This window comes from Monodelphis domestica, chromosome 7 (genome assembly GCF_027887165.1).
Source record: "Monodelphis domestica isolate mMonDom1 chromosome 7, mMonDom1.pri, whole genome shotgun sequence".
Lineage (NCBI taxonomy): Eukaryota > Metazoa > Chordata > Mammalia > Didelphimorphia > Didelphidae > Monodelphis > Monodelphis domestica.
Genome location: NC_077233.1, coordinates 176604034 through 176630209, shown reverse-complemented (window position 1 = coordinate 176630209; position 26176 = coordinate 176604034). Strand labels below are relative to the sequence as shown.

General features: G+C 37.2%; 1 protein-coding gene across 25 annotated transcripts in view; it reads right to left on the bottom strand.

Moving 5' to 3' along the window:
* Nucleotides 1–26176, bottom strand: part of RBFOX1 (RNA binding fox-1 homolog 1) — a 2817840-nt gene that overhangs the window by 1088416 nt on the left and 1703248 nt on the right. The gene's annotated exons all lie outside the window — the stretch shown is intronic.

The following is a 26176-nucleotide window of genomic DNA, read 5'->3' as shown; positions in this document are numbered from 1 at the left end:
CTTTATTGTGTATTACGGAGGCATATACCTTCACGTTTGCATAGCTGACTTACCAAGGGCTTTTGTAAGCCTATTAGAAACATGTGGGGTGAAGTCAAAAGCTATGGCTCAGAGATCATAGAGATATGCTAGAATTAGCTCATAAAATAAAACGCCACCCTGAAGTTGACATTCATGTATGGAAATACTGTCACTAAACAGAAGCAATGTCTTCCCCAACTACATCTTAGATGCCTTTCTTTAATGATCCATCTAAATACAAATCGCTACTCCATACATCCACAAACCTACAACTATTATTTGAAGTTTCCATGCCATGTTCTACCATTTAACTAAGAAGGTAGATAGGCTTATCCTTGTTCATTCTTCAAATTTCACTGATTCCCTGGATTAGTCCATAAGAAAATGCTGATCCAAATAACTAGCAGTCAATATATAGGCACCCAAAGCTTCTGTGTTGTTTTGTGAGCATTAACTGAGAAATGAGAATCTACTCAGTGTACTAGACAGAAGCAAGTCCTTGGAATAAGGAAGATTTGAGTTCTATTCCTTTTGGTATGAACCAGCTGGAGCTAGATGACTGGCCAAGGGACTTGAACTCTCAATTATTCCTAATCTCTTGGAGATTCTAGTAAAGAACTACTCCAATAATTCCTAAACTGATGAAATCATGAATGTGGATCAGAAAGGGGAGCAAAACCTTATTAATGTTTTGGAAAAATAATTGACACTATGCATGATTCCTCCTTAAAACGATGCCAGTGGCAAAAGTTTGTATATGGTCAAGGTTTGTTCTAGTAAGCAGATCTGAAAAGACAAACCAACACAAAAAAACTTCCATTTCTAAAAGAACTTCCCTTAAAAGGAAATAGCTCATTTAAACATTAAACACGCAGTTTCATTAAATGCAACAAAGAGGACTATTTATCAAGTGAGGTGATCAGTGTAGATTTCCAGTAGGGACTATCTTTTAGCTCACATATCCCAATTGTTTCATAGTCGGGTTACTTTTGTTCCCCACAGATCCAGCCAGAAAATTATGTTCATTTGCTTCACCTCCTTGAGTCAGGGTATACTTGAAAATAACAAAAGTGGGGCAGTTGGGTGGTACAGTGGATAGAGTGCCAGGCCTAGAGTCCAGGGGACTGAGGTTCAAATCTGATCTCAGAAACTTCCTAGCTGTGTGATCTGGGAAAGTCACTTAACCTCATTACCTAGTCTTACCCTTTTATCTTGGAGTTGCCCCTAAGACAGAAAACAAGGATTTAAAAAAACAAAGTGGGATATAAAATGGATAGCTTTAGAGAAATAAAGGCTCAGATAATGTTCTTTAGGCTTTTACTAAGAAAAGCTCCCCTCAAATATATCTGCCAAGGAGAGTGAATAACGGCAGATTAACACCTTATGAGAGTGATGAAAATAATGCAGACTTCTTAGGGATGAAAGTTGCTATTCTAGAGACAAGGTGACAACCTCTTCTCAGGTCTCTGTTGCATCATTCTCACGCTGGGATGCCTGCATTTCCTTTCTCTCCTCTGCTGGAAATCAGATGGATTTTCCAGGAGTAGTCTGGATCAGATTTCCATTCAGTCAGCAGAAGTGGCAGGTGCTAATCAACTAACTAACTAAATAAATAAACCAAGAGCTGGTTTTTTATCTGCCATTGAAGACCAGGCCAGCAACACACAAAGCCATCTGGCCCAATCAGCACTCTTGCCATTTCCCCAAGATTATTCAATTTATTCTTGTCAGGATTAATTTACTAAACCCACGTTGGATTTTTTTATTTAGATGATATTGTTGGTTTGTCATCCACTGCAGATCAACACTGCTGGCACCCTGGGGGACTGCACTTTGCTTCTGAACAATGTTGGACCAAATTGGAAAAATGTCACTTTTGCAGGAACAAATTATTGTTGGTATCATTGCTTGTATATCTGGTGTCTCTGGATGGTCTATGACCTGACCTTTTCCAGAGGAGAAGTAGTCAAGTAAGTACTTCATCCCAACTTGATGATTTAGTTGGGAAACAGGTCGACTCCCTAAGTGTTAAATATGAATTCAGCATCATGTACTTCTCAACAAGCAATCAATTTCCCTAAGAAAACAAATCATTCCCTTTTTTATAGTTAGATCCTGATTAACTCCTACCTAACCTGCCAGCTAACAGCAGAGAGAAAGAGAGACAGAGACAGAGAGAAAGACAGACAGAGAGAGAGACAGAGAGACAGACAGAGACAGAGAGAGACAGAGAGACAGAGAGAGAGACAGAGACAGAGACTGAGACAGAGACAGAGAATCTGATTGATTAGGGATGCCCTTAATGTGACTTAAAACAAGATTTATTTTTACCGCTTCCCTTCATAGGTTTTGAGATCGTGTCCCTTTTGGACATCAAATACTCTGACATCTATGCACTTTTCAGAAGCTGATCATTCCTTGTAGAATTCTTCCCTTTTTGTGCTTTAGCTGTTTCAGATGAGGCCTGTAGGTCTGGGACACTGAAGCTTAAAACTCAGGTCATTCAAAAGCATAAGGCTATTGTCTTGGTCTTGTGCATTCACATCATACAGTTGCCCGAAGTGCATAATGGCCAAAGGTCCACGTGAATGGGTGGAGAATGAGGACTGATTGTTCCAAGGAAGCCCTGGAGAATTCAGACAGGGAGCAAGAAGCTTCCTGTGGTTATCCTTTATTCTGAGTATTTCGCCATTTATCACTAAGAGAAGGATGGCCTGGATAAGAAACTAATATGCTGAGATCTAAGACTCAGCAGAGGAAAATTATTTCTTTACAAAGGCCAGGACAGGATAATCCCTTGCCTGGCTACCTAAATAGATCCAGGTGCTTCTAGAAGTGACTCCTTGTGTTTTTAAAATAAGGACTCAGATGCGGACGATAATTATGAATTATAGAAGGGCAGTGTTAAGCCAATCCAACCCACACTCCTTTTGACTTGGAATCCGTAAAAAATGCCAGTGAGACAGGAATGTCTGGCCAATGAGACTATTTGTTTACCTTTACTTGAGGGGTTCTCAGCCTCCATTGCTCAGGGACCCTCCTATCAGTCACTTGGTGATACAGTGCTGGGGACTTGGATCTCAAGTTAGGAAGAGCTGTGTTCAAATCCTGTTTTAGACACTTATTAGTTGTATAACCCTGGAGAAATCTTTATTCTCTCTCAGACTCAGTTTTTTCATCCATAAAATGGGATAATAGCCGTTATCTTCCAGATTTCTAGTGATAATCAAATAAGATAACATGTAAAGCCCTTTAAAACCCTTAAAGTACTATATAATTTTTATAAAATAATGCCAATAGATTCTCCCTGGTTGTATTCTTTCAGTTTCCTTTGGTCTGCCTTAGATTTATCATAGGTGGCACTTTATGACTTATAAACATTCTACTAAAACAGGGGTGAGCAAAATTAACATAGTATTTAGTCTGTAAAGGCATTTTGGATTATAATATAATACAATATAATGTATATTTAATATAATATAATAAAACAAAATAATAATTCATTTCAATTCAACCAATACTTATTAAGCAACTATTACTTACTTACAAGACACTATGCTAGGCTCAGGGGCTACAAAGATACAAACAAACTGAAACAGACTGAAAAACAAAGATAAAAACTATCCTTAAGAAATGTACAGTATTCTCCTAGGGGCCTACACAATGCATGCAGGTAAATAAATACAAAGTAAATATTGGGAGGATTACCAAATAACTAGAGGTAATTGTGTCAGGTCTTACATGTAAGGGGGCACCTGAATTATTTGCTTTGAAGGAATTTCAGGAATCTATAAGGTAGAAGCTAGGTGGTTCAGTGGATAGAGTGCAAGATCTGTAGTTAGGAGGACCCGAGTTCAATTTTAGACTCAAATACTTATTAGCTGTGTTATTCTGGGCAAATCTCTTTCAACCTTGGTGGCCTCAGTTTCCTCATTTGTAAAATGAACTGGAGAATGCAATGGTGAGCCATTGCAGTATCTTTGCCAAGATAACTTCAAATAGGGTAACAAAGAGTTGGAAATGATGGAGCAATGTACAAAATAAGGTCAAAACAAGAAATGAGGAGATTCTGAAAATATGTTAGCTTCTAGTAGGCCAAATGTATGGTATTATTGCCAAACTGAGTCCTCTAGATTTCCTTTCTGTTTTCTACTCACTTAAAAAAATAACCCACCCAGTTTTCCCCCCTTCATAGGCTCATTTAAGTAAGCTTGATAATTAACTTCTCCTTCTTGTCCATGCTGTCTAAGTCCTTCGAGTTATCTGAGCTACTGTCAGGTCAATAGAATAGAAAGACTTCTTGAACATTTGAATCTACAAAGCCTTTCTTGTATATAGGCACATAAAATTAGTTATGGTAACGGCATCAATAAACATTTCTCTTCCCTTCCCCAGCACTCCCAAACCACCGAGTGTTTTACTTTTACAGACCAAGTTCGTTTGCTGTCTGTGTAAAGGTCACACAAAATTCTTTTCGTTGATTCTTACTCCCCCCAGAAGAAACAACCAACTCCCCCAACCCAAAACTAGACTCCTTTATAACTGCTTTGACCCAAAGTCAAACAAATCTGCTACCTCATGACAAAAATAAAAGATATACTCCATGGAAGTTGATTTGTAATGGGTGAAATAAAATTAAACATATGAAAGTCTACATATCACTGCTCAAAAATGTTGTAGCCTATATCTGGAAACTCAAGTTTTACATGGCATTTTTACAAAGAACAGCTCTTCTTATAACTGGAGGCATTTATCTTTATTGTGGTTCTAGTATTATTAATTTACCCTGACCCAAGAGAATCAAGAATATGTTTCATTAGACATGGGTGGTAGAAAGAGCTTTGGAATTAAAGGCAGGAGACCTAGGCTGGAATTCTCCTTGATTTAAGTAGAAGCAATGTGACCCTGGACAAATCACTGAATTGCTTGGAACCTTGATTTGTTCTTCTGTAAAAAAGGGAAAATGTATCTCACATCTTAACCTCCTTCCAAAATGGTTATGAGGAAATTTCAACTCATAATATCAACATGGATTCTTAACAGGCAGGATGGCATTTGAAGACTCAAATTGTGATGATTTGTTGTAGGATAAGATCTTTATTGTCAGGAAGACAGGAATTAGAAAGAACTGAATTCCAATCTTTCCTCCAACACCTTCTAACTCTGTGACTATGGGGACCTTTCTTAACTACTCAGTGCCCTCCAGGTAATCCTTTAAAAACATATGAATTATTGATTTGCCCAATGCTAAGAGCTTCCAGTGAATTCACTTACTCCCTATACTAAGGAAATCACAGGAAGGGGAGGGTAATATTGAGCTGATACTTGATCTAGTAGCACCAGCCTCCTGGATGTTCTTCAAAGAAGACCCTCTGGATTCTAGGTATTTTCACTGGCTCTGCTCCTGCCTGGACCACACTCTCTCTCTTCTCTGGCTTCCATCAAATGTCAGCTAAATTCTTACCCCCTCACTGAAAGAAACCTTTGCTGTTCCCTCTTCCACTAGTAGCTTCCCCTCCAATCTGTCCCTCATACATCTTGTTTGTACGTAGTTGTTTCCATGATATTTCCCTAACTAGAATATAAAATCCCTGACAGCAGAGAATGCCTTTTGCTTTCTTTGTAGTCCCAAGATTTAGCTCAGTGCTTGGCCCAGAGTAGGTGTTTCATGAATACCCATTGATTGAATAATCACGATTATGTACAGTGATTGGCATCTTAGAACTAGAAGAGGCCTTAGACAGTAAACTCTATCTAAGTTTTATTCTCTTTATTATCTGGACTGGCCATCTAATGTAAATAAAAGGAACCTGAGGGCAGACAGTGATTTGCCTAAGGATGCACAATGGAACAGAACTAATGGGAAAAAAGAAATCCAGGACATGCTCAAGGATCTATGTTGTTAGTTATTTTCTTTCTAAAATACCTTTGATGTATTTTTAATTTAAATTTAATTTTTTTAATTGAATAAGGGATAAGGGAAGTTAAGGGGTAAAGTGGATGGAATGCTGGGTCTAGTAGTCAGCAAAATATGAGTTCAAATCGGGTCTCAGACACTTACTAGCTTGGTCAAGTCAGTTAACCCTGTATACTTCAGCTTCCTCATCCGTAAAATGAGCTGGAGAAGCAAATGGCAGACCTCTAGTATCTTTGTTAAGAAAACCCCAGTGGGACCACAAATAATCAGAAAGGCCTGGCAACTACTGAATAATTACAACAATGTTTAGTATAATGACTATCACAACTGTAGAAATTCCAATCAGTTGTATATATCAGAAGCCAATCTAAAAGATATATATCCATACATTTGACTTGAAAGAATTCAAACATGCATTAACACTAAAGTAAAAAAAAAAAAGTACAATTTTCAAACAAGTCAAAGTCATAAAACTTCATGGTAGTGTGTGTGTGTGTGTGTGTGTGTGTGTGTGTGTGTGAGAGAGAGAGAGAGAGAGAGAGAGAGAGAGAGAGAGAGAGAGAGAAAGAGAGAAAGAGAGAGAGACAGAGAGAGAGAGAGAGACAGAGACACAGAGACACAGAGAGACGGAGACAAGGAGAATGTTCTTTTTTTTTTCTTTCAGGAAAATAAAAATCCTTGGAATTAAGAGATCCTGATTTCAGTTATTGCATGTACTATCACAAATAACCAGCAGATGGCAGCAAATAGCTTTGCAAAGATTTCCTTTGGAAAAAAATAAAAATAAAAGAACAGTGCCTGAAACGAAGAACTTCAGAAACACTGAGATTCTTGGGTTTCTTAAAATCTAAAGACAAATAATTATATATTCTAATTAATAACACTTAATTCCTTGCCATATATGAAGCATGCTTTTAGAAGGCATTGTATAATTTTGTCTTTGTGTGTAGAAATGAGCCTTTTGAGGCATGAGGCAGAAAATTCTAGTAACCCTAAAGACCCCCAAAAGAAAAACAAATATTTTCAAGATATCTGACCTCAAAGTAATGAAAAAAATGAAAGCAAACATTTATAAAAGTGTAATTTTGTAGCATACATCTTTTTTTTTTGGATGCCTAAATATAGAAAGCACTTTTTTTCATTCAATCTGGCTCATATATAGACTATAATGTGGGTTATAACCTATGTGGTCTTCTTTTAGTACCCACACACATTCTATATCTCTATCTATCTATCTATCTGTCTGTCTGTCTGTCTGTCTGTCTGTCTGATTGTCTGACTGTCTACTATATATCTATGTCTGTTTATCTTCATCTATGTGTCTGTCTGCCTGTCTACTGTCTACTGTCTCATCTATCTATCTATCTATCTATCTATCTATCTATCTATCTATCTATCTACTTGTCTGTCTGTCTGTCTTCATTTAGGTATTAATTTATGTATTTGTATCTGTCTGTCAGCCTGCCTGTCTGTCTCTCTACTATCTTACTATCTATCTATCTATCTATCTATCTATCTATCTATCTATCTATCTATCTATCTATCTATCTACTTGTCTGTCTGTCTGTCTTCATTTAGGTATTAATTTATGTATTTGTATCTGTCTGTCAGCCTGCCTGTCTGTCTCTCTACTATCTTACTATCTATCTATCTATCTATCTATCTATCTATCTATCTATCTATCTACTTGTCTGTCTGTCTTCATTTAGTTATTAATTTATGTATTTGTGTCTGTCTGTCAGCCTGCCTGTCTGTCTCTCTACTATCTTTCTATCTATCTTCCTATCTATCTATCTATCTATCTATCTATCTATCTATCTATCTATCTTTCTGTCTGTCTATCTAGCTAGCTATGTTCATTTGTCTGTCTTCATCTACATGTCTGTCTGTCTGCCTGTCTGTCTACTATCTATCATCTATCTATTTTTGTGTATGTATATGCATAGTCACTCAACTACATGTACATGCATAAATGTATACAGTACATAGGTATAGACATATATGTGTGGCTTCCATTTTGGAAAATTCATTTGAGGTATGTAGTCTGTACTTCATATAATACTTAATTTAATGAGGCACAAGGCAAAGTAAATAACTGCACTTTTAAAAAGTAATAGAGGGCCCCCCTAGATCTGAAAGAATAATTAGGGGTAGAGGAGGGGCAGGGAGGCCCACAGTACACAATGAACTGTCAGCCTGACTTGGAGAGGACCAGGAGGTACTGTCCAAAGGAAACTGGCAGATGCTTCATCCCGGATTCATCACCTCTCTCCCCACACCCCGCAATGGCTCTTACTTCCCCTTCCTGTGTTGTTCAGGCAGCTGCTGCAGCCCGGAACTTGGCCACTGCTAGCAGAGCTGCCAGCAGAAATGAGCTGGGACCTATGCCTACTCAGATTCTCCTCTTGGGTTTCCTCAAAATTAAATTTAAAGGAGGAAAAAAAAACCTCTACAGGTATAAACAATATGTCACTGAGGTGGATGCAAACCAAGGGTCTGCCTGCAAATAGAATCTATGCATTTGCATCACAGTAGGGGCTTAATGAGGGCCTTTTAATTAATGTAAATGGAATTACCCATATCAGTTGTAAATCATACTTGTTTCTGTACCAGATGAATAAATGGTAGGAAAGCTCTAAAAAAGAACACTCCCTCATTATTTGACTAGCTTTCAATGGTACCAGTCCCTGAATTAATAATCCAAGAGTAAAAAGGAATAAAAATAGAGGAGATGTGCTAGGTTCTAAAAGTCCAGGCCTATCACTTGGGTTCCTGCCAGCTAAACAGCTTCTACTTTATTTATGTGAAGGTGCAGAAATTCAAACAACCTGTCAAAACAGCGGAACACCCATAAAAACCAAATACAAAACAACCCTGTATTTCTTTTGGCTTTTAACCTCTTGGACGAATCTTAGCCACTTCATTGAAATGTAATGTGTAAATTATAGGGTCACTGACGCTCTGAAGGAGGGAAATAAAAAGTCCTGCCAATACACCAAGAGCAAGGAAGGAGGTGAAATAGAAAGTTGGACAAACCTCCTTTGATGTACCAGAAGTAGCTGCATTTAAAATAAACAAATGAATAAATAATCAAATTTTAAAAAGGGAACAAATGCAAAGGACTTGAATGAAAGCAAGATAAAAAGCTGGAAGGCATTTCAGGGCCCATTCAGTTCAACCCTCTCACTTTACAAACAGGGAAACTGAGGTGGAGATAAGTGAAGTGACTTGCTGGAAGTCACTGTATGTGGCAGGACCACTGTTTGAATGCAGAGCCTTTTACTCCAAATCCAGGAGACAATGCTGTCAGGCACACCTTTGTGGGGCTCTGTGGGATCCACTTGAAAGACGCAGGCCAACACTTCTGATAAGAATAGATGCTTGCATCAGGGGGAGCCAAGACTGCATAACAGCATCACTCCTTTTGATTTATAAATAGCAAGGAAAAAACGAGAGAGATAGAGAGAGATGAAGAAGAAAAGCAGGCTAGTTTGGGAACGATGTGAAGGTTAAATCGTCCTGCCTGGAGAGGGAAGATTTTGCTGTACAACGATGCCCTTCGGATCTGGAACATGGAGCTCAGGGCCGTACAAGATTGAATCATCGAGCTGAAACTTGAAATTTTCATGTGGAGAAGCCAAACAAGCCAGATACAGGTTATGAATAAAAATTGTCATTTAATTATTTTCACTTTGATAGCAGCTTTCATTAAAGGGTTCCAGGATGCAATTATCTAAATGAAGTGTAATATACTTGTGGCAATAAACTTATCTGGAGATTAGGAAGCTGAGACATGGAAAGGCGACAGAACTTCCCTCATGTCACTCACCATCTCCAGAATGGAGCAGCCCCAATTCTTGGCTTAAAGAAATAACGCCTCCTATAGTGTGGCATCTCTTTAATCCCTGAGTGTTCTTTTCACCACAACTCTGTAGTGCAGAGGTCAGATTCTTCCCATTTGTCAGAGAAGGAAACTGAGTCTGGAAGTCTCCATTTAGTGACCTCTTCAAGGTCAGAGAACTATAGAGGGACTGAGCCAGGGTCCTAACTCAAGATTCTTTCTGTAGAATTGCATGTATTTATTCAGTAAGGGTGCCTGCCTACCTCAGGCATGCAAAAACTTCCTCCAGCAGGATAGAACAATTTGGTTTAAGGGTGCTGAAGGCAGTGGAAGCAGCACTGAGGCACCCTGAAAGCTTGACTGGACACCAGAGAAGCCAAAGTCACCCACTGCATCCTAAGCTATCACCAGGTGCCTTGATTTCTGTTTTGTCTTAACACTGGACTTCAATGACTCTGGAAGAGAGGGTAAGGCTGATGACTTTACAATTCTGCCTCACTTAAATGCAATTTATGTGTGACTCAAAAGACATCACCGTGATATCCTTTTCTTCTCCTTTCAAGAAGGACATCAGCCATTGACTGTATATTTGTTTTCTGTAGTTGGTAAAGGGGGGTGTATTGGGAATGTCCATCTGATCTACATTGGGTATAACTCATGTAGCACTCTGGAAGAGCAGAGTAGAGGACATGGGCTCAGGGAGACCAGGATCCATCTTTTCTGTTTCTGGTAGTAAATTTGGACTGGTGAAAGGACAATCAACCATTCTGGACCTTTGGCATCATTCTGAGATTTTTAATGAAAACAAGCTGCAATCTGCATCAGTGGGTGACATCATAGGTCCTTGACAATGATACCGAATACTTATGAAAATATTAAAAACATTAAAATTAAGAGAAGGGGAAATTGTATGTATATACATATGTATGTTGCTCAGTTTCTGTCATGCCTGACTCATTTTTACTCCATTTGGGATTTTCTTGGCAAAGGTACTAGAATAGTTTGTCATTTTCTATTCTAGCTCATTTTACAGATGAGGAAACTGAGGCAAATGGTATGGTCACACATCTAGATTTTAATTCAGAAAGATGCTAGCTTCAGTGCTCTAGTTACTGTAGCACCTAGATATCCCTATACACATATAAATATATACAAACATATGAAGATTCAGAGTTGGGAGGCACCTTTGAGGTTATTTAGTCCAACCTGTACTAGACCAAAAGTCTCATTTCCTATATTTCTGAAAAATATTTAGCCCTGCTTGTAGGGATCAAGCAATGCAAAACTTATGAATTCTATGGATATTTTGCTGGTTGGCAGCTCTAATGATTTGCAAGTTTTTTCCCCTCTTATTTTGATCACATCATGTACTACGAAATCAACTTCAATTCTATTATATCCAGCATTAAATAGAAAAAATTTCTGTTTAGAAAGATATTATATCTCCTGACTGGGGCTTTTACTGACTTTCCCCTTAGAACTTTTTCTATCCTTGTTTCTGCCTCCTGCCCCCACTGGCTTTCTTCAAGTCCTAGCTAAAATTATACTTTTCTAAGAAGGCATTTGGGGTCCTTCTTAATAGTAGTGCCTTTCTTCTATTATTTCCAAATTACTTTGTATATATTATATTTGTAAAGAAAAAACTGTTTTAATGTTGTCTGCTACATTAGACTATGAGTTCTTTGAGGGAAGGGTCTGTCTTTTGCTTTATTTTATTTTATTTTTTTTGTATCCCAGCTCTTAGCACAGTTCTTGGGACACAGTAGGTAATTAATAAATGTTTGCTAACTTGCTTATAATTAATTTATCCTTCTTTCCTTGTCTTTGGGTGCAAATCCAAGTTTCATAATTAAAAAAAATGAGGCCTAGAAGATGCCATAGAATTCATCTTCTCCACTCTGCCAATTTAACAGATGGAGAGCCTCGGCGCAAGGATATTGCCTGCTTTGTGGCAGTACCTGGAATAATGAGAGTGCTCTATAAAAATTCTAATAAGGGATACTTCTGGGGTGGACAAAAGTCCTTCCCCTCAATGAGCAGAAAAGATTCTTCTAAGTATCTGCTGCTTCTGGAAATAAGGTGATCCCCAAAGTTTCATCATTCCAAATGTATATTGTTATTTTGCCCTAAATAATATCCTCATTATAATCTTACACTACATAAACAAAGCTGTTTTATCAGAGGAAGGGGGAAGTAGAGGTTAAGATTAAGCAGGAGTAAAACCTGGAAAGACTTATATGAAATGATGCACAGGGAAGGGAGCAGAACCAGGGGAATGTGTTACACAGCAACTAGCAAGAATGACCACTGCTATCAGCAATGCAAAGATCCAAGACAACTCCAAGGGATTTGTGACAAAAAAAGACTACCTACTGCCATAGAAGGAATGAATGGAGTCTGAATGCAGATTGAAGCATGCCATTCTTCATTTTATTTCCTCTATGAATGTTTGTCTAGTATAAGTGATGTGTGTTTTCTTTCACAACATATCAGATGTGGAATTATGGATTGCATGATAGCACATGTTCAATCTGTATCATATTGTCTGCTATCTTGAGAGAAGGAAAGGATAGAAGAGAGGGTGGACACATGCATCACAAAATGTCACAATATCACTATTAAAATTACATCTACATGTAATCTGGAAAAATATAAAAATAAAACATGACAAAAAGATTAAGTTGAAGTACCATGAGAGTGTGGAAAGAGCACTGGGCTTTGGAGCTAGAGGACCTGGGCTCATATTTAACTTCTGATACTAGCTGTGTGACTTTGTACAAGTCACTTAGACTCCACTAGACCCAGTTTCCTCTGTAAAATAAAGGATTTGAATAAGATTATTCCTGAAGTGCTGTTGAGCTCTATGTCTATAGTACTATGACCTTATGATTCTACTCTGATTTTCAGGGAAGGTACCCACCAGAAAAGGAATTTCCTCCAGGGAATTCCCTAAACCAATAAAATCACAAGTATAGTCAGAAAAAATTGTTGAGATCACATCTAGTCCAACTCCATTATTTTATATAAGAGGAAGAGGAGGCCCATTCTTGCCCAAGGTCCCACCAAAGAAAGTGACAGAGGAGAACTGGTGGGTCCTATGAGTCTAGAGGAAGGTCAGCATAGCCCAAAAGAAAATCTGAGAAAAGACCCACTCCTGTGTTTCCTGGGGATGGGATGGTCTTCATGAGGGCTCACAAAAACATCCACAGGGGCTTTACTCGTTTCTGACAGTGGTTACACATCACTCTGGCAAGTGACATTTGAACTGTCCACTTAGCTTGCAGCCATCCCATCAACTATACTGTTCCCTGGGAAGCAATGTTTTCTTTCATCACGACCTTAGCTTTGCCCATTACTTTGTGGGAGAAAATGGATATTAGCTATTTCCACAAGATTAAGTAACCAACCCTTTGTTCCAGAAATGGAAACCACATTGTCTACAAACCTTAAATTATCCAACGTTGCAAGAGTAGTCATCTATTTTTTTCCCTTATAGCCATCTCAGCATGGAGGTGGACTGCATGTAGTGAGGGAACATGGCATATAATTAAACTATGGTTTATTCCCCCCACCCTCTTTCCCATGCTCAAGAATGAGAATCTGAGCAAGAGGAGAAAAATGGCTGTTACTATCACTATTATACACAAAATGGTTACTTGTTTCTGGAAACGTAGGCTGGAACCAAATTGTGAAGGGTTTTTAATGCCAAACAGAGGAGTTTCTATTTGTTCCTAGCAGTAAGAGAGAACCATAAGAGTTTATTATGTAAGGAGCAACATACTTTTCAGCAGGAAAATCACTTTGGCAGCTCTGTGGAAGATGGATTGAACCAAGATGTGATTGAAGACTGAGAAAGTGAGACTGTACCAGCTGGTTAGGAAGGTAGCAATACTCTTGAATAGAATACGTGACTTTCCTGACCAAAGTTTCGATTGTTAGACCTAGAAAGGACCTTAGTAATCAGCTAGCCAAAACACATAATTTTACATCTAGTCAAAGCACATCATTTTTCCTGTAAAGGAAATGATTTTTTTCATTCATCTTGGAATGCTTTGAGAATCCATTTTTTCTACCTGGTCTTGCAGCAGAATAAACCCAAGTTTCATTCTGCAGGACTAAAAGCCAATATACTCCATTACTTCAAAGCCAACATTAAAAAAATTCTCCTGTAATAAAATTTGCACATTCAAATTCATAGCATTTAAACTTTGGTCTTTCCATCCTAGAGGTGAATTTCAAGCTGAGAAAAATTATGGAAACTATCCATGCATATAATCAAGGGTGGTGTTAGTGAACACAACCTCTTAAAATGAATGACCATGCTTTATACTGCATTCACTGTGCGTGGCTTTCAGGAATTCATATTATTGAAATAGAATCAGCAATTCTCATGCAGTAGATTTTAGGCATTCCCTCTAATGATGAAGATCCTCACCCATCAATGCCCTTTCATCCTCTAATGGCCTTTTTCTTATAGTCCTTACTCTTACACAGGGAATCTGTTTGATGCGCTTGGGACTTCATGGAGTTCTCTGATGTCAGATGGATACCAGGAGACCATATAGAGTGACACTTCTTCCTTTTATCACATCGCTATCCTGATCCCATTTTCTGGTCTGTCTAATGCCATCCTTTGGAGCAATTCTGGGCAGAAATGAAGGTGGAAAAGGAAGATTTGGGAGTCATATGCAGGAGATGGTGGCTAAATTCAATGGAACCAATGAAACCACCAAGATAACAAATGTAGAAAAACAAGAAAGGATACAGATCAGAAAACTACAACATACTCATCACTGGGAATGACATATTGATGTTGATCACCAAAAAAATCTTAGTGGGTTGAAGGAACAATTAGGAAGAAAATCCTAAGAGGGAAATCAGACAGACATGATGCAAACCCAAGGAGGAAAGAACATAGAGAAAGAGTGGATAGTCATCATGCATTGAATTTCATTAACTATTGGTATAAACATTTTAGTAAGTGGACACAAAACTTCACTAGTTTTATATAAATATATATATATATATACATATATATATATTTGTCTAGCTAAATGGAATACTTGTAATTCTTACTAATAGAGATCATGTTTACCATCTCTATTAAAGAATGAAATGGGTCAGATCAGGGCTATTGGGAAAGCTTTTGAATTATTTTAACTACAAACTTGTGGTCCTGATGGATCTAGAAAGTGAAACAAATTTCAGTTTTCCTCTTGTCCCATTTCCCCAAATGGTCATCATGCCTCCATGAGAAAATGCTCCATGGTCTTATGCCGATTAAAAAAGAAACCCTTACCTTCTATTTTAGAATCAATACTGTGTTTTGGTTGCAAGATGGGAGAGTGGAAAGAGCTAGACAGTGGGGGTTAAGTGACTGGCCCAGGGTCACACAGCTAGGAAGTGTTTTAGGCCACATTTCAACCCAAGATTTCCCATTTCCAAGACTGGCTCTCAGTCCATTGAGACACATAGATATCCTCTTTGTGCTGATTTCTTAACAAATAGTTATAGTTGACAATGAATGAAATTTCAAGATTTGCAAAGTTCTCTATACATAGTTTTTTATTAGAGCTACACAAAATTTATGTGCTAAATGCTAAAGGTATCCCAGTTTTGTAGATGAAGAAACTGAAGCTCCTAGAGGTTAAATGATTGACTCATGATCACATAGCTATATACACTCTCTCACTAGAGCCCCACAAAAACTTATGTGGAAATAGTAACTAAGTGACTCAGTGGATAGAGTGCCAGGGCTGAAGTCAGGAGGACCTGGTCTCAAATCTGGCTTCAAATATTCCTAGCTGTGTGAGTTACCTAACCTTTAATACTCTTAGAATCTATACTTAGTATTGATTCTAAGTCAGAAAAAAACCACAAACTTAAGTGGTAGGTACTAAAGGTATTCCAATTTAATCAATGAAGAAACTGAGACTCAGAGGCGGAATGATTTTCCCATGGTCACACAGCTGCTAAGGTTTTGGCATGGTGCCTTAGGAAGAAGTGTTATAGTTGGAGTCAGACTAGAATCTTGGTTCAGAATACATTCAACTTGTGCAACTGGAATACATTACTTAACACTCTTTGAGTTTCCCTGTAGTCATCTATAGAATGAGGGTGTTAGACTCTATGACCTTTAAGGGTTATTCCAGATCTTAATATATAATTGTATGATCCTTTACATGTCAGAAAGAATGAAACAGAGATCTTTACTCCAAGTCCAGATATCTCTACCCCCTGCATCATGTAATTTGTGGAAGAACCAGTGACTTGGGTCAGGGACTTGTCAGTTTGAAAAGATTACTGTGACTGGACTGACATCATATTCATATATATTAACAGATGTTAAAGGAAACAAGACTGAAAATGGATAAATTATTTCCTTTAAAATTATCTTGGCATAAATGGGGCTGTCTTATATATTAGATATATTATGGTAATAAGTTTGTATTTTCAGTGAAATACCCAACTTTTCCAGTAATTTCTTTCTGGGCAGCCTAGGATCTGTTTGTTTTCCTGGGCAGCCTAGGATCTGTCTGTCTTTCTGGGCAGCCTAGGATCTGTCTGTCTTTCTGGGCAGCCTAAGATGTCTGCCTTTCTGGGCAGCCTAAGATGTCTGTCTTTCTGGGCAGCCTAAGATCTGTCAATTCTAGGACCCTGAGACTAGATAATAACAAGTTCTAAGGAAGCTAGATGAGAACATATAACCTATCACTCACAAGAATCATCTCCCAGAACTCTGTGAGGTCACCCTGCTTCAGGCTCCTTACCTACATAATGAGGACTACCATTTCCAACTCCCTTCCCACATCACCTGCATCATAAAGTGGATTGCATGATGCAAGGAGTACTAGACAAGGAATCTGGCTAGTCTCCAGAAAAAGGCAGAGAATAATTATTCTATTTTTTTATTAAGCAATCTATTCATACTGAACAACAGGAAGCTTTTCTACCTATTTGGTACCTTACAATTGCTCATCTGCTACCCATCAGAAAGCTCAAAGAGTTTTATTCTATTGCTTTAGGTTAATAGGCTATAAGAGAAAGATCAACTTCAGTAATAGCAAACTATAATGACAAGAAAAACCGCAGCCAATAAAGTCACACTCTGAGGTCACAGGCTTTGCTGGTTCTTGGATTTTGTCAATGAATCCCAGGCTGGACAGACCCTGCTGACACTTTCATGGAGCTGGGGCTCTGCCCAGGGTCACTCCAGCATAGTATCATCAAAAGAATACCTCAAGCAGAACAGAGGGTCAGAACTATTGCTAACCTTGGAAGACTGATTTTTGTTCCCCTGAAATTCATCAACAGTGGCAGGAGTCATGTCTCTGCTTTCCCCACCAATTGGATTTTTATTCTGCATAAGGAGAGTGTCATAAACACTTGGGGCTTTCTGGAAAAGAAGGGGGATATCAAGAGCAAGTGGGGACTGTGATCTGAGCAAGAATCATGCTCTCATGAAAGAATCAGACTAAGAGAAGTTTCCTCTGTCTTGTTTCTTCTCTGGGGAGCTCAGAATTAGGGGTAGGTATTTTTACATTGGCTCCTCCAAGGTACCCAAACTTAAGCTTTTTTTGTTTTTGTTTCTATCTCAAAAGGGAAATGGATATGAGGAAGATACTGGTTGGACCTTTCCCCCTAAATAAAGGTACAATTCAAATATTTTTCATTTTATGATTGTTTTCCTATCTATTTTCTTTTCCCCACAAATAAAAGTGTATTCTTTTCCATTCCATTGTTTTTCTCTCACTTTTCTTTTAGTTTTCTTTTCTATTTGTCTCAGTTTCTTGTCTCACCTATTCTTTATCTACCTATAACCTCTATTTCTTTCTCAAATCCTCAATTTCTGAGGTGCTATTTCAATTACTGCAGCTTTCTCTCACTGTTTTTTCCATCTGCCTTCTCAACTTAGTATCTCTTTCACCTTCCCTCCAATTTTAGTCTACTTTAAGTCACCTTGCTTTGTTTCCACTTTGTCCTCCTGGTTCTGCATGATAATAAAATATTTCTTCTCCCACTACAGTCTGGCCACTGTGCCATAGTTTATATTTGACTATATATCTTCATAGTGCTCTCTGTTCAAGACATGGAATATATCAGGCAAAATGAACACATCTCCATCAGAAGACAGATCTACTAATGCAGTCACTAAACCTGTACCACTACTATTATACCTTAACTAATGAAAAAAACATAGCTTGTTGGATCATGTTCACACAATGGTGAATGAGACATGAGAGTGGCATCAAGAAGACTTACGTTCAAATTCTATCTCAGAAACTCACTTTGTAACCCTGCATAGTTCATTTGGCTCGTCTATGCCTTGGTATCTTCATCTTTCATATGAAAGGGCATATCAGGCCCACGCCAATTCTAATTTTTTGTTGTTATTGTTCAGTCATATCTGTCATGTTTGATTCTTCATGAACCCACTTGGGATTTTCCTGGCAACGACACTGGAGAGATTTACCATTTCCTCCTCCAGCTCATTTCAAAAATGAGGAACCCAGTAGCTAAGTGGTACAGTGGATAAAGCACCAGGGCTGGAGTAAGGAAGATCTGTCTTCAAATCTAGCTTCCCAGACTTACTAGATGAATGAATGGACCACTCCCTTAATCCTGTTTGCCTCAATTTCCACATCTATAAAATGAGCTAGAGAAGGAAGTGACAAACCACTCCAGTACCTTTGCCAAGAAAGCCCCAAATTGGGTCACAAAGAGTCACATATGAATGAACAACAAACAAAATGCTTTGTTTTTTAGATCTATGTTTATGAGTCTAAATCCTGTGATAATGGCAAATACTCAAGAGAAAATTTAATGTGACTAGATTCAACAATGGCTTGAGCTGGCATTTGAGCACCCAAATAACTATGGTATATTCAGGAAGTGTAATTATTTGTATATGCCTAGGAAAGCACGCAATCTACCTGAATACTCAGAATTCTGCCAGAACCAACAAGTTGCTTTGGCATGAGAAATATATGAGTTCATGACCATCTTGGACATCTCCTTATTGTACCCGAACAAGGATATGGTACATAGTCTGTGATTCTATTTAAATATCTTCATACCTGGCTACAAGGCTTGAGAGAATGACTAAAAGGGAAAAAAAAGTAACAGGAGGTGCTTTTCCTGGGTAATACAGAAGAATGAAAACAACTGAAAAACAAACAAACAAACATACTCAAAATATCTTTACTCTCTCCTTGATGATTTGCTTAACTGGACAAATGATTTTGCTTTAGATGTTAGCTGATAAGGAATAGTAATCTTCCCATTTCTACTAGGAACACAGAAATTACAGTAACTGATTCTTCCCCAATTACCCCCTCTCCTGAACATCCCCTTCCAATTCTAAGTAATATCCCTCTGCAGATTTTCAAAGGAACTGTTAGGATCTTCCTACTATACATTGGTACAATATTTTGTATCATAATTACTTGTACTTCTCATATAGATTGTAAAAGCCCTGAGGGCAAGGAACTACTTTCTTGGGATTCTAGATTTTTTTTAGATCAATTCTACTACACAAATATTTATTAATTACCCAGAAGGCCTTGTTCTGGGTAGAGTGTGGAGTGGATATAATGATGAAGAATGCACTTAAAGGAGGCTTTTGTTGCAATTTTTGCTTTTATTCCTGAAATTGGTAGAGGTATCATACATAGTAAGACCTTAATAAATAAGTGCTTCTTGAAGTGAATACATCATAAATTTCATTTTCTAGTCCATTTTATGGACATTTTATTCCTATATAGAAGAGCAACCATTCTTTTAGTAAATATTTTGTTTCCTCTATCCAGTTCAATTTCTCCTCATCTACCTTCACCAACCTTGGAGGTTGGGGAGGGAAAACAGGTGGGAGGAGTAGTGATGGTAAGAGGGGAAAAGAACCTCCCATCCCTCTCTGATACTGATAGGAGAATCAAACCTGAATAATACATTCAATAAGTTACTTAATTAACTGGGTGAAGGTGAAGCTGAAACAGCTGAGTTAAATAATGAGATGTCAAACACAGCAGCTTAGACCAAGGAGGGATATGAAAACACTCTTCTTGTCAGAAGAAACCACAGGATTTTTCAGGCAGATGACACTAAGGGGTTTAATCTTTCCATCTTAGTCCCTCTCAAAGTGCTGGTTTTTGAAAGAGAAAAACTGAAGTCAAATAAGGGCCAAATGTAAAATCACCACTGATGTAGCAAAGATCATTAAAATAAGAGAGAGAGGGTCATTTAAACAAAAAAATAAGCCAATACGAAAATGAGATTGGGGGAGGAAGAAAAATAAAAAGATCTGATTTAAAGGAATTTAAATGGAAAGGCTATTGCTAATGGCATAGCAATCTGTGAAGAACTAATTAAGCTAGAAATAAATGCAGTTCAAAAGGCAAGTCTACTGCACGATGCATAGAAATGTCAAATGGTTGACCAGAATATTCACCTGTCTGTTAATTAGTGCCTAGTTGTCATCCTTATTTAAAGGGTCATTTATATCGTTCTCCACACTCCAGTAGAATCCTACAACTAGACACTACCCCCATTCATCTCAAAAGAGTCAATTAATGTTGGTTTTATCTGCATGTCCCAGGGTCAAAAGATGAAAGCCTTATCCTATTTTCATTGCAAAAGCCAATTGTAACTTATTAGTGACATTAACGACTATTTAAAAAATAAAGCTTAAGTCAGGGGAGACTGCAAAATGCTATTAATTACACATCGATCATTAGGGCTGTAGGAACACCTAAGTGATTAAGCATCATCACTTCAAGAGAAAAAACCTGTTTCTTTCAATGTAACCTGGAAAGTACTGTAGTTCTATTTGGTAGATGGTCATAAGATTTCTTTTGGAAACTTATGATTTTAGGATTGAATAATAGTTTTTGTCTGTTCTTGTTGATTCCAAAGTGTTTTGGAGGTGATGTTCATATTAGATCTTGAAAAATTATTTTAGTTTTTTTTTTTCTGCTTCTCCTTCCTTTCAATTGATGTAAAGATTATCTAGTCCGAAATTTTCACTATACAAAGGAATAAATTGAAACCCACTAAGGCAAAGTAATGTCCTCAAAGTGGTCTACTAGTAAGTAACAAAGACAGTTTTAAAATATGGGATATTTGGCTGAACATCCAGTTTTCTTTCCACTGTACTATCCTGATCCCATGTATATTTTTATAAAATATAAAATCTTTAATTTTACAAATGACCACTAGGACAGTAATTACTTTGTGACTATAAAAACAAAGCAGAACTTCCAATTTTCATTGCATCCTTTTTTTCCTCATTGGATTGTAGGGTCTTGTCCTCCGGAGGTGGAGTTATTTAAACAAACAAACAAACAAACAAACAAAAACAAGCCAAGACGAAAATGGTAGTTGTCTGGGGCATTGAGAGGTTGAAACATTTACCCAATGTCCTAGAATTATTATGATCCAGAAGCAAGAATTAAACCAGGTCTTCTTGATTCTAAGACCAGCTCTTTTATCTACTATACCACAATCTAAGTAATGAAGAGAGAGGCAGTTTGGTTTAGTAGAAGCAAAGGTAGACTAGGAAACTGCTTGACTAGAATTCTAGCACGAAATCCAACAATAACTAGCTCTATGTTATTGCGCTTCCATTTCCTTACTAGTAAAATATGGAAGTTGAACTAGAACATCTCTAAAGCTCTATACATCTCTCAGATGTTGAAAATGCAATATAATCACCAACCAAATTTGGTGAAGCCGTTTCTTTTTTCTAGTAATTTGATTAATTTTGATCAGATAAAAAAAATGACTGAGTATGTACCTCAATGAGCTGTCAAGCATTATCGGATACTGTAAACTTTACATGGAATCTGTCTGCCTAGTAGAAGTATAAAAAGTCCAACTCCCAACAATGGCAGACTTATGAAATGCCGAAATTGTAAAAACATAATTAAATTAACTGATAATTATCATTCCCCTTCTATACAGGTTCTAATTTAATGCACTTGCAAATGTAATGAGCTTCAGTGGATTGAAAAATATGGCAGAAATAACAGAAACAAGATTACATTAATTGGGAGAGATACTGATAAGGCAGTTTGTTTCAAGTTATTTGAAAACCACAGACTTTCTGCAAACCATGGGGAGGGTGGCTGTACTTTGGTGATAAAGGTAGAGCCTTGATTGGGTCAAAGAAAATACACCAAAAGTCTCTTTTCCTAGAAAGTTCAGCAAATGAAGTGATCTCTACTGAAATATTCAGACAATTGCCTTGAGTTTTCCACTCTAATTTGTAAATATGGATGTAACATAAAGGTGATTCTTCCAGATCTTTAAGCCATAATTAAGGGTAAAAACATGTATACTCACATGTAGACATGTGCACGCAGAAATATGCACACACATACATAAACACACAACATAACCAGTGATGTTTCCCAGCTTAAGTTCTCTTGCAACCCCACATGGTCTCTAATTATCTCAAGAGATAACAAAATTCTCAGAAGAGAATAGCAATTTCCTTTCTCATAAAAAAAAGCAATATGCCAATTTTAGGAGGTATGAGTGGTATTGCCAAAAAATAAAAACAAATTAGATGACCACAGGACATTACCAAGACATTACAGCTTGGCAGAGAGTGAAGACTCACTAAAATAAGAAAGAAATACAGGTAAAGGATCAGATTTACTGTACTTTAAAATGCATCGCACAAGACCAGGATTGTGATTTATTCATTATCACTGCTACTTTCAGAACCTTCTGGCAGATACAATAAAGGCTACTGCCTTACAGAAACCATAATCCCACCAAAATCAGAGAATGGCTAAGAATTTAAATTAGGAGAGGCACTGACTTGTTTAAAAATAACTTTAAATAGCAACCACAAAAGGCATCTTTTAAAAGGATGAGCTATTTTTGGTGACCTATAAGTCAAGCTCTTAACCTCTCTGGTTCTGAATTTCCTCATCTATAAAATGAGAAGGTTAAACCTGATGACCTCTAAAGTCCCTTCCAACTCTGATTCTGGATCCTATAATCTCTAAGTGTCTTCCATGGGTTCAGTGTGTCAGTTGTGACTGACTGTCATTGTAATTACTTCATGTCTACTCTTGATTTATGACTGGTTTCACTTCATGCCTATCCATCTCTGCCTTCTCTTGCCTTTCTGTTTTGCAATTTATACTTTTTCCCTATCCATTTTATGTTTTGGTTTTTATTTTTATTGGTATATTCAAGAATGAACATAAAAGGAGTTTATGCAATGGAACTTGACTGGGGAATTATTAATATGTTATTGAATAGTAAGTTTATAGAATAATATTCACATGTTATCCTTGGTTTCTGAGACTTTTTAGTCATCCGCCTAATCAAGAAGTCCATTTGGGGCTTATGTCATTCTGTAACCCTCCCAAAGGCAACTAGACTTTATTTAAAATTTAAAAATAAAATAAAAGCTTAAGAGTTTACCACATTCACTTGAACCTGATGAGAGCAGTGACTGGGGAGAGTGAAGGCAATAGAAGAGAAGATAAATACATACTTTACCAGAAACTTACTTTAGTACATTTAATGGAATATTGATGCTATATATGTGAGCGTCTCCCCCTAATGGCACAGATGGAAATTCCATTATTAACTCTCATCCTGTGAAACTTTTGCCACATGCAGGCTCCAACTAATCTTCTGTGTATCCTCTTCTAGAGCTCTTGATCTTGTCAAGCTACTAATAGGGCCAGTGTTCTTTTCATCAGTTAGATGCTGCTCTTGCTATATTCTAATTATCATGTAAAGGAAAAAATCATTTATTCTTGCATTTTCTACTGTTTTAAAAATGATCTTTAATGAGGATATTATCAAATTATTTTGTTTTTCTTGTTATTGTGCTTAATTAAGCATATAATTTTCCAATTCCAAACCCAAATTTCCAGTATAAATCTAACCTGATTAAGCCATAATCTGTGATGGGTTGTATCAGTAATCATTAGGGAGATTAGTTATTAGTTAATTTATTACTTAATAGTTTTCTATACAAAGGTTTGTTGAAATCCACATTGTAAAGACATATACAATTATATGCAACAAGCAATAATTCTGATGTGGTTTTATTTTTTGATAGCATCTGCTGGGAGTGTTCCTATTGACACCAAGCTGACTCAGAATGTCTAAGTAACAGGTGATATGGATGAATATTTACAAAAATATCAATTGCCTACATTAACAGAAGAAGAAATAGAATACTTAAATAATCCCATATCAGAAAAAGAAATTGAACAAGCCATCAAAGAACCCCCTAAGAACCTCCTTACCCCCCAAGACAAGATGGATTCACAAATGAATTCTATCAAACATTTAAAGAACAACTAGCACCAATATTATATAAACTATTTGACAAAATAAGGCAGGAAGGAGTTCTACCAAATTCCTTTTATGACACAAATATGGTACTGATTTCAAAGTCAGGTAGATCAAAAACAGAGAAAGAAAACTACAGGCCAATCTCCTTAATGAACATAGATGCAAAAATCTTAGAATATTAGCAAAAAGACTCTAGCAAGTGATCATGAGGATTATTCATTATGATCAGGTGGGATTTATCCCAGGAATGCAAGGATGGTTCGATATTAGGAAAACCATCCACATAATTGACCATACCAACAAGCAAACCAACAAAAATCACATGATTATCTCAATAGATGCAGAAAAAGCCTTTGACAAAATACAACACTCATTCCTATTGGAAACACTAGAAAGTATAGGAATAGAAGGGCCTTTCCTAAAAATAATAAACAGTATATATCTAAACCCATTTGCAAGCATCATCTACAATGGGAATAAATTAGAGGCATTCCCAATAAGATCAGGAGTGAAACAAGGATGCCCATTATTACCTCTATTATTTAACATTGTACTAGGAACACTAGCAGTAGCAATTAAAGAAGAAAAGAGAAACTGAAGGTATTACAATAGCAATGAGGAGACCAAGCTATCACTCTTTGCAGATGATATGATGGTCTCCTTAAAGAATTCTAGAGAATCAACTAAAAATCTAGTGGAAATAGAATGTCTAAGTAAATGAAAATAAAAACCTGGGCTATTTTCACCATTTTAAGTTATTTCCTTGTTAATTTATTACTCAATTAATTTCATGCCATACAAAATCCTTTTGCTGCTTCTTCTCTTCTCCCTTTAATTCTGTGTTTCTTAACCAATGTATATATTCTCTAATGAAATGTGCACAAGTTGTAGCTTTTAAAGAGCACACTTCAGTGACTGTTAGGGATATTGCAGTGGCTCTTGGTATGGCTAAATAAAATATTTCAAGGATCATTTAAGTCTATGATGAAATAGGATCAGCTGCACCAAAGTGCAAAAAATGTGTTATAAATAAAAATACGAAAATAATTCTTGTTGCAGAACAACCTAATTATTCCTGAGGGGGGAAAATGACCTTCCGAGTCCTGACATCTGTAGAGGCCATTATTGATTCCTCTACAGTGCTGCACAGCACTCCCTAATGTTGGTCAAAAATCAAGAAAACTAGCCAAAGGAAAAAATTGCTAACCACTGCTGTGAAGGGAGGAGAGGAGCAATTGTCATGTAGACAATACAGAGATCATAAAACTAAACATTGGGAAAACAAAACTAATTTCATTTTTAAACCATGTCCTAAAGTTTATTGGTCTGGGATTCTCATCTTACTTGTGGAAATGAATGCTCTGTCCTATTTGAAGAAGCTACAACCTTCTTCAGTTCTTTGGACTACTCAAGATTTGAGAGATTCTGGGCAATTCTGGCATTCAGATTTTAGAGAGAAGACAGAAAAGGTCAACTCTAGTTCAGGTTGCCAAAGGAAATGGCTTTGGGAAGACTTGAGAAGCATTGGTAGTCTCTATCATGGCCCTGTCTCCAGCTTGCTACTCTAGAGACTATGGGGAGTTTCTTCTTAGGTAAGAACTAAGACAATCCCCTTTGATGGAGTTGAGTTTGCTTGCTACCAATTCATTCTATATTATCTGGTATTTATTTTCCTTGTTAAACCATCTCTCATCTCTGTTTTGCTACCAATTTTGATAAATGTGGGTTTTTTTTGTTAATTGTTTTATGTGTGTATTCACCATAGAACTAGTATTTGATGTGGATGGGGCCCACCCACCGATAAAGAGCTTGGGATTCTCCTTTCCTTCCAAATGACAAAGAAATCAGAGGGTAGATTGATCCAATAATATAACTCTAGACTAATTATATCTAAGGGCCATACACACATTTACCCTGGCATCCCCATTCTCAGAGGAGAGAAGAGAAGGCTCTGGTTCCAACCTCCTGCTTCCCATTCTGGTGGGAATGAAAATCACCCTTGGAGAAGGGCAGTGGATGATGAAGTTAGAGATATCAATTCTGCCTCCCTTTGAACCATACAATACCAGCCC